Source organism: Scyliorhinus torazame, chromosome 14 (assembly GCF_047496885.1).
Source record: "Scyliorhinus torazame isolate Kashiwa2021f chromosome 14, sScyTor2.1, whole genome shotgun sequence".
Taxonomy (NCBI): domain Eukaryota; kingdom Metazoa; phylum Chordata; class Chondrichthyes; order Carcharhiniformes; family Scyliorhinidae; genus Scyliorhinus; species Scyliorhinus torazame.
Window position 1 is genome coordinate 152,114,488 of NC_092720.1, and position 13,999 is coordinate 152,128,486.

Below are 13,999 nucleotides of genomic sequence, written 5' to 3' on the forward strand. Positions count from 1 at the left end.
AATGAAAAAGACAATCAAAACACATGAAAATTAGAGTAGTGAGACCCCATAAAAGGTCTAAACAAACAACTTGCAGGTATTCACACAGTCTCCTTCCCAATCCCCAACCTTATCTGCCCCACTTTCTGTCCTCCTAGCCCTGTGTCTGTGGTACTACCTGTGGAGTGGGACTACCTGGGGCCTGGTGCTGTAGACCCCCTCCTGGGCTTAAAGCCCTGCTGCCTGTCTTATGTCCTCCCACCCCTCTGCCTGAGGTGGGAGTGGGACCATTCAGGGGCCTTTTGCTGCAGGCCCCCTCCCGGGGTGAAGGCCCTGTTGCCTGCCTCTGTCCTCCCGCCCCTCTGCTTGAGGTGGGAGTGGGACCACCTACGGCCTATTGCCTTGCCCATCCCGGGGTGAAGACCCTGCTGCCTGCCTCTGTCCTCCCACCCCTCTGCCTGAGGTGGGAGTGAGACCACCTGGGGCTGCAGCAAAATACTTTGTTTTCGGGCCCCTGCAGGGCGGAAGAGTGTCGCCCGCCCTCCTTTTCACCACCTGTGGCGGATTTGGGGCAGCTTGGGACATTACTTTCGGCCCCTCCAGGGCTGAAGATCGCTGCCCCACTCTGCTGTTGCCCTGCAGCACCTTTCCTTTGTGGCACCTACTGTTGTGGTGCCACATCCATCAACTCCCCCCACCCTTCCCCCTACTCCCCTGATCTCAGTTACACGGCCGTGCCGCACCAGGGGTGGGCATGGCTAGCACCTCAGGGGCATCCTCCACTCTGCCGGGGGCAGGGTTGCCAAGAACGTATGCGGGGGCGGCAGCCTCTCGACCTTCTGCTGCCTCCGCGGCCCCCACGCCCTTCCGCCTACTAACGCGACAACTTGGGGTCAAATGTTATGCCCACCCCACCATGACCATCGAGACGTGCACTCGTGTGATGGCCGGGGTCGTCGGCCCCTCGGCGATCGTAGCCGCCTTGCGGATGTACGGCAAGGCCGTGTTTTTCCTGCGGGCCGAGCAGGCGGTCCACCGGGCCCTGGAAAGGGGGCTCACGGTGGGCGGGACACACATGGCGGTGGACCCGCTGGAGGCCACCGCCGAGCGTGTCGTTCTTTCAAACGTCCCCCCCCGCCTTCCCACTGAGCTGCTCCTCCCCCATCTCAACTTATTGGGGGCGGTCAGGTCCGGGGTGGCGCCGCTGTCGCTCGGCCTGCGGGACCCCTCCCTCCGCCATGTATACTCCTTCCGGCGTCAGGTTTCTGTCCACCTGACCCGGGAGGAGGTCACGGAGGGAGGTTTTGGGGGTCTCCTACCAAGGGGAGGACCACAAGGTATTTTCGTCGGCGGATGGCATGCAGTGCCATGTCTGCAGAGGGGCATATTCACCTGAACTGCCCCACCCTAACGGCCGCCGCCAACACCACCCCCGTGGCGGCTGCGGCTGGCACTGCCCCCCTCTTCGGCCGCCCAGCAGCCGGCCCCCGATAACACCGCGGCTGCTGGTGTGGGGGAGAGGGAGCCTCCGCTAGACAAGAGGCAGCCTAAAAAGGCTAAAAGGAAGACGGCACGGCGGTCGGATGGGCCCATTCACACCTTGGCCCCATCACGGGTACTGACCACGTGCCCGTTTCAACCAATTCCGAGGCCGCAGCCTGACCTCGGGACACCGCCGCCGCCTCACAACAACACGAGGGGCCCGGAGAGACCACCACACGGGCTCCGGGGGGCGGTGGGGAGCCTGTATTTGGCCACGGGCTGGAGGCTGTTCCGGCCTCGCCACAGTCCCAGGAGCTGGGCGATGCGGAGGGGGCGACGCTGCCGAAGACCCTCCAGCGGTGGAGGCCCTGCAGCAAGGTGAGACTGTCCCCCGCAAGCGTCGTCTGTCAGAGATGGAGGAGGAGGCGGGTCTCGCTGCCCACTCCCCGGGCGAGCGGGGTTGGGTGTCTCCGGTGTTTATTCCCATCACCTTGACGCCCAACCCCGTTAAAAAGAAAGCCAGGGCGGTCTCCAAGGCCACCGATGGGTCCGAACTGCCGTCGTCCCCCGAGCAGGGAGGCCCGGGGTCGGGCGGAGATGTGACCCCTGAGGGCTCGTTCCACCCGGTGGAGTTTTACTCCACGTCACCTCCTTTCGTTCATCGCTGGGGGCCGGCGGCAGCCACCAGAGCCCCTACAAAGAACAAAGAACAAAGAAATGTACAGCACAGGAACAGGCCCTTCGGCCCTCCAAGCCCGTGCCGACCATGCTGCCCGACTAAACTACAATCTTATCCTACATATTCAGGTCGTGGGTGGGCGACGGGGAGGGAGGCTCCCCGCTCACAACTCCCAAGCAGACGATGCCAAGGAGCCCAGGTTCCATACCGGAGCTGTTCCCGGGGTTTTCCTGGGTCTCTCCAAGGGCCTGGCATCGACGGTGGAGGCAGGGCCGGAGCCTTCGTTTCCCACAGACCCTGAATCGCGGGGTGAGCCTGCGAGGGACCCGCCCGAGGACGATCCTCGGGGTGGGATCGACTCGGGCCTAGGGCTAGCCGGTGGGCCTGTGTTGCCCGCCACACTCGGGCTCAGGTGATGACCGCTCGGAGGACGAAGGCTGCTCGGTGACGGGTGGGGGTGGATTTAGACGTTCTCTGCAGCGAGGCAGAGGGCACCCTCACACCTGGCACCGAATCTCCCCTCATCTCCTCGGGAGAACTCAGAGCACTTGTGAAAATGCATCACGGTCACCAGGACTGTGTGCGGCTGGCCCTGGACAGCTGGGGAAATCTGGGGCTTCTCCTTGAGTCCGCCCGCGACTATTCCAGAGAGGTGCGGAAATTCGATCAGGACCAGGGTGAGCGGAGCCGACCTGTTCTGTTCCTTGCAGGGCTCCTGAGGGAGTGGAGGGGGCGTTGAACCTCTCCTCCCTCTGTGCACTGAATAAGGGTGTTTGGTGAAGGATAAACACTACTCCTGACATGGTGGTAACCATGGCCAGCCTCAACATCAACGGCAGCAAGGACGCACATCGTTGTTTCCAGTGCTTCTCTATCCTTCGGGACGGAAAGTACGGGGTGTGCTTCCTGAAGGAAACCCACGCCATTCCGGGTGACGAAGCTCAGTGGACCCTGAAGTGGCAAGGAGGAGTCTTCATGAGTCACTTGGCCCCACGTTCGGGCGGGGTGACTACCTTGTTGGCTCCACATTTTCAGTCGGAGATCTTGGGGGTCAAGGAGCCAGTGCCAGGCCGTCTGTTGCACTTAACAGTCCGAGACGGGGATGTGGTGCTTCACTTTGTGAATGTCTACGTTCCCCTGGTCGGGCTGCAGCAGGCGTCTTTCTACGAAAAAGTGTCCACTCTTCTAGGCACCATCCCTGTGGGCGAGTGCATCGTCCTGGGAGGGGATTTTAATTGCACCCTCCAGGACAAGGACCGTCGTGGAGTCCAGCGCAGCTCACCGGCGGTGGTGAAGTTGAGGGACCTGGTTAGGTCCTTTGACTTGGTGGACGTCTGGCGGACTCTCCATCCTGAATTGCGGGTGTGCACCTTTGTGCGCCCTCCGTTCACAGCGTCCAGAATCGACCGTCTTTCTATTTCCAAGACGTACTTGCCCAGCGTTCCGACGGCCTCTGTGGAGCAGGTGCCATGCTCGGATCACCACCTGGTGTGGGCGGGGCTCGCCCCGTCCCGCGCTCAGACCCGGTCCGCGTACTGGCACTTTAACAACCTGCTGCTGGAGGACGAGTGGTTCCTGGACTCGTTTCGCCGATTCTGGGCCGGCTGGAGAAGGAAGCGGGGTGGCTTCCCCTCCTTGAGGCTATGGTTGGACGTGGGTGAAACTCAGGTCCGCACCTTCTGTCAGGGGTACACGAAGGGGCCTACGGCGGGGTGGAACTCCACGATCGCCAAATTGACTGAGGAACTCTTCGATCTGGAGTCACGTCTTGCTCAGCCCGATGAGGACCCGGCCCTGGGGCAGGTGTACTGAGAGAAGAAGGGCGCGCAGCGGGACCTGCAACTTGCCGGAGTGGTCAGGACCTTGATTAGGGACTTTTATTCCGACATCCTCTCTCCGGATCCGTCCAGTGAGGACGCTTGCAGCGTTCTGTGAGAGAACCTGCCGCAGGTCGGTTCGGAGGGCGCCGGGAGGCTTGATCAAACCATCAACCTCCAAGAGCTGACCGGCACCCTGGACAGCTTGTCACGGGGCAAAACCCCAGGACTGGACGGGCTGACCGTGGAGTTCTTCAGGGCATACTGCGACGTCCTGGCGTGCGACTATGCGGGGGTCCTGGGAGAATGTATTGCGACCGGGGAGATGCCCCTTTCATGGCATAGGGCCATCATTGCCTCTTTAAAAACTGGCGACCTGTCTCCCTGCTCAGCACGGACTACAAAATCTTTGCCAAGGCGATGTCTTTACGCCTTGGCCCCGTGCTGGGCCACATGATTCACCCTGACCAGTCCTACACAGTCCCGGACCGAACCATTTATGATAACATGCATCTGGTCTGGGACATTAGTCATTTCACCCAGAGGACTGGTATGTCGAGCGCCTTCCTGTCTCTTGATCAGGAGAAGGCGTTCGACAGGGTGGGGCACGAGTATTTGCTCGGGACTCTGCGAGCTCTTGGGTTCGGGACACACTTCGTCGCCCGGATCCGATTACTGTACGCCGCCTCAGAGTGTCTGATTAAGGTTAACGGGTCCTGACGGCGCCCCTTGGCTTTGGGAGAGGGGTGCGTCAGGGCTGCCCCTTGTCCGGCCAACTTTATTCTGTATGCGTGGAGCCTTTCCCCCGCCTCCTGTGGAGGACGTTATCGGGGCTGGCCCTGCGCGAGCCGGACATGGCGGTGATCCTCTTGGCTTATGCTGATGACGTGCTCCTCATGATCACTGACCCCGGGTGACTTGCGGAGGATGCGATAGTGTCAGGCTGTGTACTCCGCCGCATCCTCTGCTAGGATCAACTGGGCTAAATGTTCCGGACTCCTGGTCGGTCCGTGGCAGATGGACCCCCTGCCGAAGGACCTTAGGACCTTCAGCTGGAGTCGGATCAACATCCTCTACTTGGGAGTCCATCTTTGCCCGGCAGAGGAAGCCAGGCCGGCGAACCAGTAGGAGCTGGATACCAAGATCACCACTCGCCTGGGACGCTGGACAGGACTGCTCCGAGTGCTGTCCCACTGGGGTCGAGTTCTCGTCATAAACCAGCTGATCGCCTCTATGCTGTGGTATCGGCTGGTCACTTTGGCCCCTCCCCCTGGCTTTGTCACACGCATCCAGAGAACCCTGCTTAGGTTCTTCTGGGACAAAGGATTGCTCTGAGTCGCTGCGGAGGTCTTGAGTCTCCCGATTGCGGAGGGCGGTTTGGCGCTGGTGTGCCTTCGCACCCAGATTGCGACTTTCCACCTTCAGACTCTGCAGCGATACCTGTACGTTGAGTCTCCTCCACGATGGTGTGCCCTGGAGACGTATTTCTTCCACCAGGTGCACGGCCTGAACTACAACGTGCAGCTCCTGTTCGTTGACCGGAATAATCTTCGGAACTCTTTGTTGGCGATGCCCGTCTTGTACCAGGACCTTCTCAAAGTCTGGAACACGGTCGCCACGCGCCGCAGCTCTCCCCCGTCAGGAGTAGTGGCTGTCATAAGGTAGCCACTGCTCAGGAATCTGCACCTCCGCCATTATTCATTTAGGTGTCTGGCGGAGGGCAGTGGATGCTGGGATGACCTGGATCGGGGACGTGCTGGGTGGCGGAGGAGCGGGTTGGATGACACCCTACGAGCTTGCCAGGCACGGAGCGGTGTCTGTCCGGTGCGCGGCCAATGCTGTCCAAGACCTCAAAACGGTCATGCTTGGCCCCGTGGGCACACTTGGACTCGAGACGGCGCGGTTGTGCGGTGGCATCCCGTCTGAGCGGACCCCTGCTCGGACGGAATTCCACATTGGTCCCAAACCCCGGAACCGCCCCCCCCGGTGCTGGTGCCCCACAGCCCCAGCCACCTCGCGGAAAACCCTTCGTGCCCTTTCGCACTGCACGGAAGGGTTTCCTGTACGGCCTGCTGTTGCACATCTTCCACCTCCTTGCCCTCGCACGCTGCCCGGACACGCCTTGGCATGCCTCGTTGCTGACCGACGGCGGGGGTCCCTACTGGAGGTCCCTCTATGGTGGTGTCCTCCCCGTAAAACTGGGGGACCTGGGGCGGAGGGTGCTGCGCATAGCAGTGCCGCGCGCAACCATCGTTTAAACAACTTCACGGCTCTGCCAGAGACCTGCTACTTTTTAAGAGGTCACCCTGTTGGGAGTTTTCTATAGGCCTCCAAATAGTTCTAGGGATGGCGAAGATGATTCTGGATAAGAGCGAAAGTAACAGGGTAGTTATTATGGGAGACTTTAACTTTCCAAATATTGACTGGAAAAGATATAGTTCGAGTACATTAGATGAGTCGTTTTTTGTACAATGTGTGCAGGAGGGTTTCCTGACACAATATGTTGACAGGCCAACAAGAGGCGAGGCCACTTTGGATTTGGTTTTGGGTAATGAACCAGGCCAGGTGTTGGATTTGGAGGTAGGAGAGCACTTTGGGGACAGTGACCACAATTTGGTGACGTTTACGTTAGTGATGGAAAGGGATAAGTATACACCGCAGGGCAAGAGTTATAGCTGGGGGAAGGGCAATTATGATGCCATTAGACATGACTTGGGGGGGATAGGTTGGAGACGTAGGCTGCAAATGTTGGGCACACTGGATAAGTGGAGCTTGTTCAAGGAACAGCTACTGCGTGTTCTTGATAAGTACGTACCGGTCAGGCAGGGAGGAAGGCGTCGAGCGAGGGAACCGTGGTTTACCAAAGAAGTGGAATCTCTTGTTAAGAGGAAGAAGGAGGCCTATGTGAAGATGAGGTGTGAAGTTTCAGTTGGGGCGATGGATAGTTACAAGGTAGCGAGGAAGGATCTAAAGAGAGAGCTAAGACGAGCAAGGAGGGGACATGAGAAGTATTTGGCAGATAGGATCAAGGAAAACCCAAAAGCTTTCTATAGGTATGTCAGGAATAAGCGAATGACTAGGGTAAGAGTAGGGCCAGTCAAGGTCAGGGATGGAAGTTGTGTGTGGAGTCTGAAGAGATAGGCGAGATACTAAATGAATATTTTTCGTCAGTATTCACTCAGGAAAAAGATAATGTTGTGGAGGAGAATGCTGAGACCCAGGCTATCAGAATAGATGGCACTGAGGTACGTAGGGAAGAGGTGTTGGCAATTCTGGACAGGCTGAAAATAGATAAGTCCCCGGGGCCTGATGGGATTTATCCTAGGATTCTCTGGGAAGCCAGGGAAGAGATTGGCCTTTATTGGTAGAGGGATTGAGTTACGGAGTCAGGAGGTCATGTTGCAGATGTCCAAAACTCTGGTACGGCCACATTTGGAGTATTGCGTACAGTTCTGGTCACCGCATTATAGGAAGGACGTGGAAGCTTTGGAGCGGGTGCAGAGGAGATTTACCAGGATGTTGCCTGGTATGGAGGGAAAATCTTATGAGGAAAGGCTGATGGACTTGAGGTTGTTTTTGTTAGAGAGAAGAAGGTTAAGAGGAGACTTAATAGAGGCATACAAAATGATCAGGGGGTTAGATAGGGTGGACAGTGAGAGCCTTCTCCCGCGGATGGAAATCCCTAGCACGAGGGGACATAGCTTTAAACTGAGGGGTAATAGATATAGGACAGAGGTCAGATGTAGGTTCTTTACGCAAAGCGTGGTGAGGCCGTGGAATGCCCTACCTGCAACAGTAGTGAACTCGCCAACATTGAGGGCATTTAAAAGTTTATTGGATAAGCATATGGATGATAATGGCATAGTGTAGTTTAGATGACTTTTGTTTCGGTGCAACATCGTGGGCCGAAAGGCCTGTACTGCGCTGTATTGTTCTATTTTCTATGTTCTATGTTCTATGTTTTGCAGCCTGGTGGAGACAGTGGTGCATGTTTATGTTGTCTGTCCGAGGCTGCACTCCCTTTTTGGTTTCTTGACAACGTTGTTGTTGAGGTTTTCTTTGCACTTCAGCCCCACGCTCCTGATCTACGGACATCCGGGGCGGAGGGGGGCGGGGCAGGCGGAGGACCTCCTCGTGAACCTGCTCCTGGGCCTGGCCAAACTTGCCATTTATAGGTCCAGGCAGAGGGCGACCGAGGGGGTTGTCCAGCCTGACTGTCTGCCCATCTTCCCCGGCCTCGTTCATGGTCGGATGTTCCTGGAGAGGGAGTATGCGGAGTCCGTGCTCGGTGGGCACCGCAGGGGTTGGATTGCCTTATCGACTCCTACTTTCACACTTTAATTTGACGGGTTTGTGATAAGCTTTTGTTTCCCTTCTCGTTATTTTTGGGTTGTGCTCCACTCGTTGTTTTGGGGCCTCCCCTCTTTTGTTTCATCCATCAGTTACTTTATGGTCTTTTGCTAGTTTTTCACACCCAGCATCACGCCAGTGTCAGTGGCGGATGCTGGCCTAACCCTGCACGTGGAGATAAACGTGCAGGTCAGAGATTCACAAAAAATACAAAAAAACAAAAAATAATAATAAAACACAAAACACATAAACAAAAACATAAATTAGAGTAGTGAGACCCTATAAAAGGTCGAAACCCAAACAGCAACTTTGAAGTTAATTTCCCAAAGTAAGCTTCAGCTTGGACTCAGAGCTCGAAACTGAATTGACCTGGTGAGGAAGTGGAGCTGCTGCTTTACTTCCTGTGGTTTCTGCCTCCTCCCCAATCCCCAACCCTACCTGCCCTACCTTCTGTCCTCCCAGCACTGTGCCTGCGGTGGGAGTGGGACCACCTGGGGCCTATTGCTGTGCCCCTTCCCGGGGTCAAGGCCCAGCTGCCTGCCTCTGTCCTCCCACCCCTCTGCTTGAGGTGGGAGTTGGATCATCCAGGGATCATCCAGGGCTGCAGATCCTGCCCTTGGTCCTCCCAACCCTCTTCCTGAGGTGGGAGACGGACCACGAAGGCTAAGGACTTCATTTCGAAGCCCCCACAGGGCTATGAGGACCGAGGACTCCGTTTTGGGCGCCCACAGGGCTGAAGAGTGTCATCTGCTCACCACCTCTTTTTTTTACCATCTGTGGCGGGCAAGGGGCAGCCTGGGATATTGTTTGCGGCCTTTTTAGGCCCCTCTAGGGCCTATGCTACTGCTGTCGCTCTGCAGCAGCAGCACCCACCCCTGTGGCACCTAAAAAGCTGTTCAGGTGTCACATCCCCACCCCCTGCCCTTTCCCTACTATTCCGATACATAGCCGGGCCGTACCAGGGGTGGGCATGGCTAGCACCTCAGGGGCATTCTCCACCGGGCTGGGGGCCGGGAGGCCTCGTACACATGTGGACGCCGCAGCCTCGCGACCATCCGCTGCCTCCGCAGCCCCCTCGCCCATCCGCCTACTAACGCGGCAGCTCCGTGTAAAATGTTATGCCCATCGCACCATGACCATCGAGGCGTGCACCCGTGTGATGGCTGGGGCTGTCGGACCATCGGCCATCGTAACCGATCCGGGATGTACGGCAAGTGCCGTGTTTTTCTGTGGGCCGAGCAGGCAGTCCACCGGGCCCTGGAAAGGGGGCTCACGGTGGGCGGGACACATGTGGCGGTGGACCCACTGGAGACCACTGCCGAGCGTGTCGTGTTGTCCAACCTCCCGCCCCACCTCCTCACCGAGCTCCTCCTCCCCCATCTCAACCTACTGGAGGAGGCCAGGTCCGGGGCGACCCCTCCCTCTGCCATGTATACTCCTTCCGGCGTCAGGTTTTAGCCGCCTGACCCGGGAGGAGGTCACGGAGGGAGGTTTTGTGGTCTCCCACCAAGGGGAGGACCACAAAGTGTTTTGGTCGGCGGATGGCATGCGGTGCCATGCCTGCAGAGGGCTGGGGCATCTCCGCCGCAACTGCCCCACCCTGACGGCCGCCGCCATCACCACCTCCAGGGCAGCCGCGGCTAGCACTGCCCCCTCTCCTCCTCTTCGTCTGCCCAGCAGCCGGCCCCCGATAACACCGCGGCTGCTGCCTGCGGGGGGGGGGGGGGGGGAGGGGGGGGGGCGCAACCTCCGCTTGACCAGAGAAAGTCTAGAAAGGCCAAACATAAGTCGGCACGGCAGTCAGACCGGGCCCTCCAACACCTCCAACCGCTGACCCCGTGCCCGTCCAGACAAGCTCAGAGGCCGCAGCCTCATCTCGGGACACGGCAACCCTGCAGTGACCTGAGCCCGGACAGACCACCCAACGGGCTCCAGAGGGCAGTGGGGATCCTGTATTAGGCCCTGAGCTGGGGCCGCCCCACTATCACCTCAGGACACCGCCGCTCTGCAACAACCTGGGCCTAGAGAGACCACCATACGGGCTCCAGGGGGCGACGGTGACACTGTATACGGCCCCAAGGTGGAGGAGCATCCGACTCCCGGGGGGGAGATGCTGCCGAAGACCCTCCAGCAGTGGAGGACATGCAGCAGGGTGATCCCGCACCGCCTGTCCGGGCAGGAAGAGGTGGTGGATCTCGCTGCGCCCTCCGCGGGCAAGCGGGGCTGGGTGTTTCCCATCGTCAGCCCCATCGCCCTGACGCCCACACATGTCAACAAGAAAGCAAAGGAGGCCTCCGAGGCCACCGAGGCGTATGAGCTGCTGTCATCCCCTGAGCAGGGAGAGCCGGGGCCGGGCGAGGGCTCGTTCCGCCCGGTGGAGTTTTACTCCCCGGTCACCTTCATTGCCGGGGGATGGCAGCAACCGCCAGAGCCCCTACATACTCGGGTCATGAGCGGGTGGCGGCGAGGACGGCACCCCGTTCTCTACTCCCAAGCAGACGATGCTAGGGAGCCCAGGATCCATCCCGGAGCTGTTTCCGGAGGTCTTCCCGGATCTCTCCTTGGGCCTTGCATTGACGGCGGGGGCGGCATTGGAGCCCCCACTGTCCACAGACCCAGAACCGCAGGAGGAGCCTATGAGGGACCCACCTTAGGACGATCCTCGGGGTGGGATAGACTTGGGCCTAGGATGAGCTATTAGGCCTCTGTTGCCCGCCATACTCCATGTGGCGGGGGACTCGGGCTCAGGCGATGACCGCTCGGAGGAAGAAGGCTGCTCAGTGACGGGTGAGGAGGAGGATTTAGCCGGTCTCTGCAGCGAGGCAGAGGGCGCCCTCACACCCGGCACCGAGTCTCCCCTCATGTCCTCAGGAGAACTCCGAGCATTTTTGAAAACGCATCACGGTCACCAGGACTGTGTGCGGCTGGCCCTGGTCAGCTGGGGAAATTTGGGGCTGCTCCTTGAGTCCGCCCACGTCTATGCCAGAGAGGCGCAGGAATTCGATCAGGACCAGGGAGAGCAGCACCGAGCTGTTGTGTTCCTTGCGGGGCTCCTGAGGGAATTCAACCTTTCCTCCCTCTGGGCACTGTATAAACGGTATTGTGAAGGATAACACTGCTACTGACATGGAGGTCACCATAGCCAGCCTCAACACCAACGGCAGCAAGGACACACATCGCCGTTTCCAGTGCTTCTCTATCCTTCGGGACGGAAAGTACGGGGTGTGCTTCCTGTAGGAAACCCACGCCATTCCGGGTGACGAAGCTCAGTAGACCCTGGAGTGGCAAGGAGGAGTCTTCATGAGTCACTTGGCCCCACGTTCGGGCGGGGTGGCTATCTTGTTGGCTCCACATGTTCAGCCGGAGATCTTGGGGGTCAAGGAGCCAGTGTCAGGCCATCTGTTGCACTTAACAGTCCGTGACGGGGACGTGGTGCTTCACTTTGTGAATGTCTCTACTCCCCTGGTCGGGCCACAGCAAGCAACTTTGTACAAAAAAGTGTCCACTCTTCTAGGCACCATCCTGGTGGGCGAGTGCATCGTCCTGGGAGGGGATTTTAATTGCACCCTCCAGGACAAGGACCATCGTGGAGTCCAGCGCAGCTCGCCGGGGGTGGTGAAATTGAGGGACCTGGTTAGGTCCTTCAACTTGGTGGATGTCTGGTGGACTCGCCATCTTGAATTGCGGGTGTACACCTTTGTGCGCCCTCCGTTCACAGCGTCCAGAATCAACCGTGTTTACATTTCCAAGACGTACTTGCCCAGCGTTCTGACGGCCTCTGTGGAGCAGGTGCCGTGCTCGGATCACCACCTGGTGTGGGCGGGGCTCGCCCCGTCCCGCGCTCAGACACGGTCCGCGTGCTGGCACTTTAACAACCTGTTCCTGGAGGATGAGCGGTTCCTGGACTCGTTTCACCGTTTCTAGGCTGTGCGGAAGGATTTCCCTCCTTGAGGCTATGTGGGACGTGGGCAAGAATCATGTCTGCGACATCAGTCAGGGGTACATGAAGGGGTCTATGGCGGGGCGGAACTCCACGATCGCCAAATTGGCTGAGGAACTCTTCGATCTGGAGTCACGTCTTGCTCAGCCCGATGAGTACCCGACCCGTGGGCTGGTGTCCAGAGAAAAGAAGGGCGCGCTGCGGGACCTGCATCTTGCCGGGTCCCACGGTGCATAAATGAGGCTGCGGATCCATCTCCTGACGGACATGGACCGCAGCTCCCCCTTCTTCTACTCGCTGGAAAGAGGAAGCGGAGCCCATCGGTAGATTTCTGCACTGCTGGCTGACGACGGGTCCCTTGTCTCGGATCCAAAGGGGGTCAGGACCGTGGTTAGGGACTTTTATTCCGACCTCTTCTCTCCGAATCCGTCCAACGAGGACGCTTGCAGAGTTCTATGGGAGGTCCTGCCACAGGTCGGCCCGGAGGGCACCGGGAAGCTCGAACGAACCATTAACTTCCAAGAGCTGACCAGCGCCCTGGACAGCTTGTCACGGGGCAAAACCCCAGGGCTGGATGGGCTGACCATGGAGTTGTTCAGGGTGTTCGGGGACGTCCTGGGGAGCGACTATGCGGGGGTCCTGGGGGAATGAATTGCGACCGGGGAGATGCCCCTTTCGTGGCGCAGGGCCGTCATTTAAATTAAATTAAAGTAGTGAGACCCTATAAAAGGCCTAAACCCAAACAGTGACTTTTAAGTTAATTAACTAAATAATAGACTAGACTTTTGATAAAAATGAACCCTTAATATCCCTCAGTCACCAAACTCTCACGAGAGCACTCAAATGCACCCAAATTCAGCACTCAGTGTTGAACCTATCAGTGTTCAGATCTATGTTCTATGTTCTAATATCAGGTCCAGTACTGCTCCTTCCCTAGTTGGACTATTTACATATTGCATCAAGGAGCCTTCCTGGATACACTTTACAAAATCTGCTCCATCTAAGTCCCTAGCACTGAGTCCCAGTCAATATTAGGGAAATTAAAATCCACTACCACAGCAATCTTGTCACTTTTGCACCTATCCAAAATCTCCCTATCTATCTGCACCTCTATCTCTCTATCTCCCGCTGGCAGGTGGGGGGCCTGCAAAAATGTCCAACATTTTGATTGCCCCCTCCTGTTCCTGAGCTCTACCCAGATAGCCTCATTCATTGTATGAGCCCGCCGAGGTGTCCTCCCGCAGTACGGCTATAATATTTTCCATCATTAATAATGCTGCTCCCCCACCCCTTTTCCATCCCCTCTGTCTCTCCTGAAGCATCTATATACTGCAATGTTCAGCTGTCAATCCTGCCCCTCCTTTAAGCATGTTTCTGTGATAGCCACAACATCATAATTCCAAGTACTAATCAGTGCTCTAAATCTATCTGCTTTACCTGCTATTGGCGTTGAAACAAATACACTTCAAACCACTGCGTTTGAACAGATAGGGTGATAATTGTTTTGGGAAAGGAAAACAGCAGCAGTAAAATACTGAGGAGCTGCGAATTTGTTGCAGGAGAACTGGATGCCTACTTAAAATCCTGAAAACTAACATAATTTTGGTTTCATAAATATTAGATCGGTGAACATGCTTTGTGTTAATGTAAAATATAAATTACCTGCCAAATTAAGATATCGTTTGTTAATAGTTATGTTTTTACATGCGTCTCAGTAAACCTTATCGATTGTTTGAAATCTTGTGTTGTGTC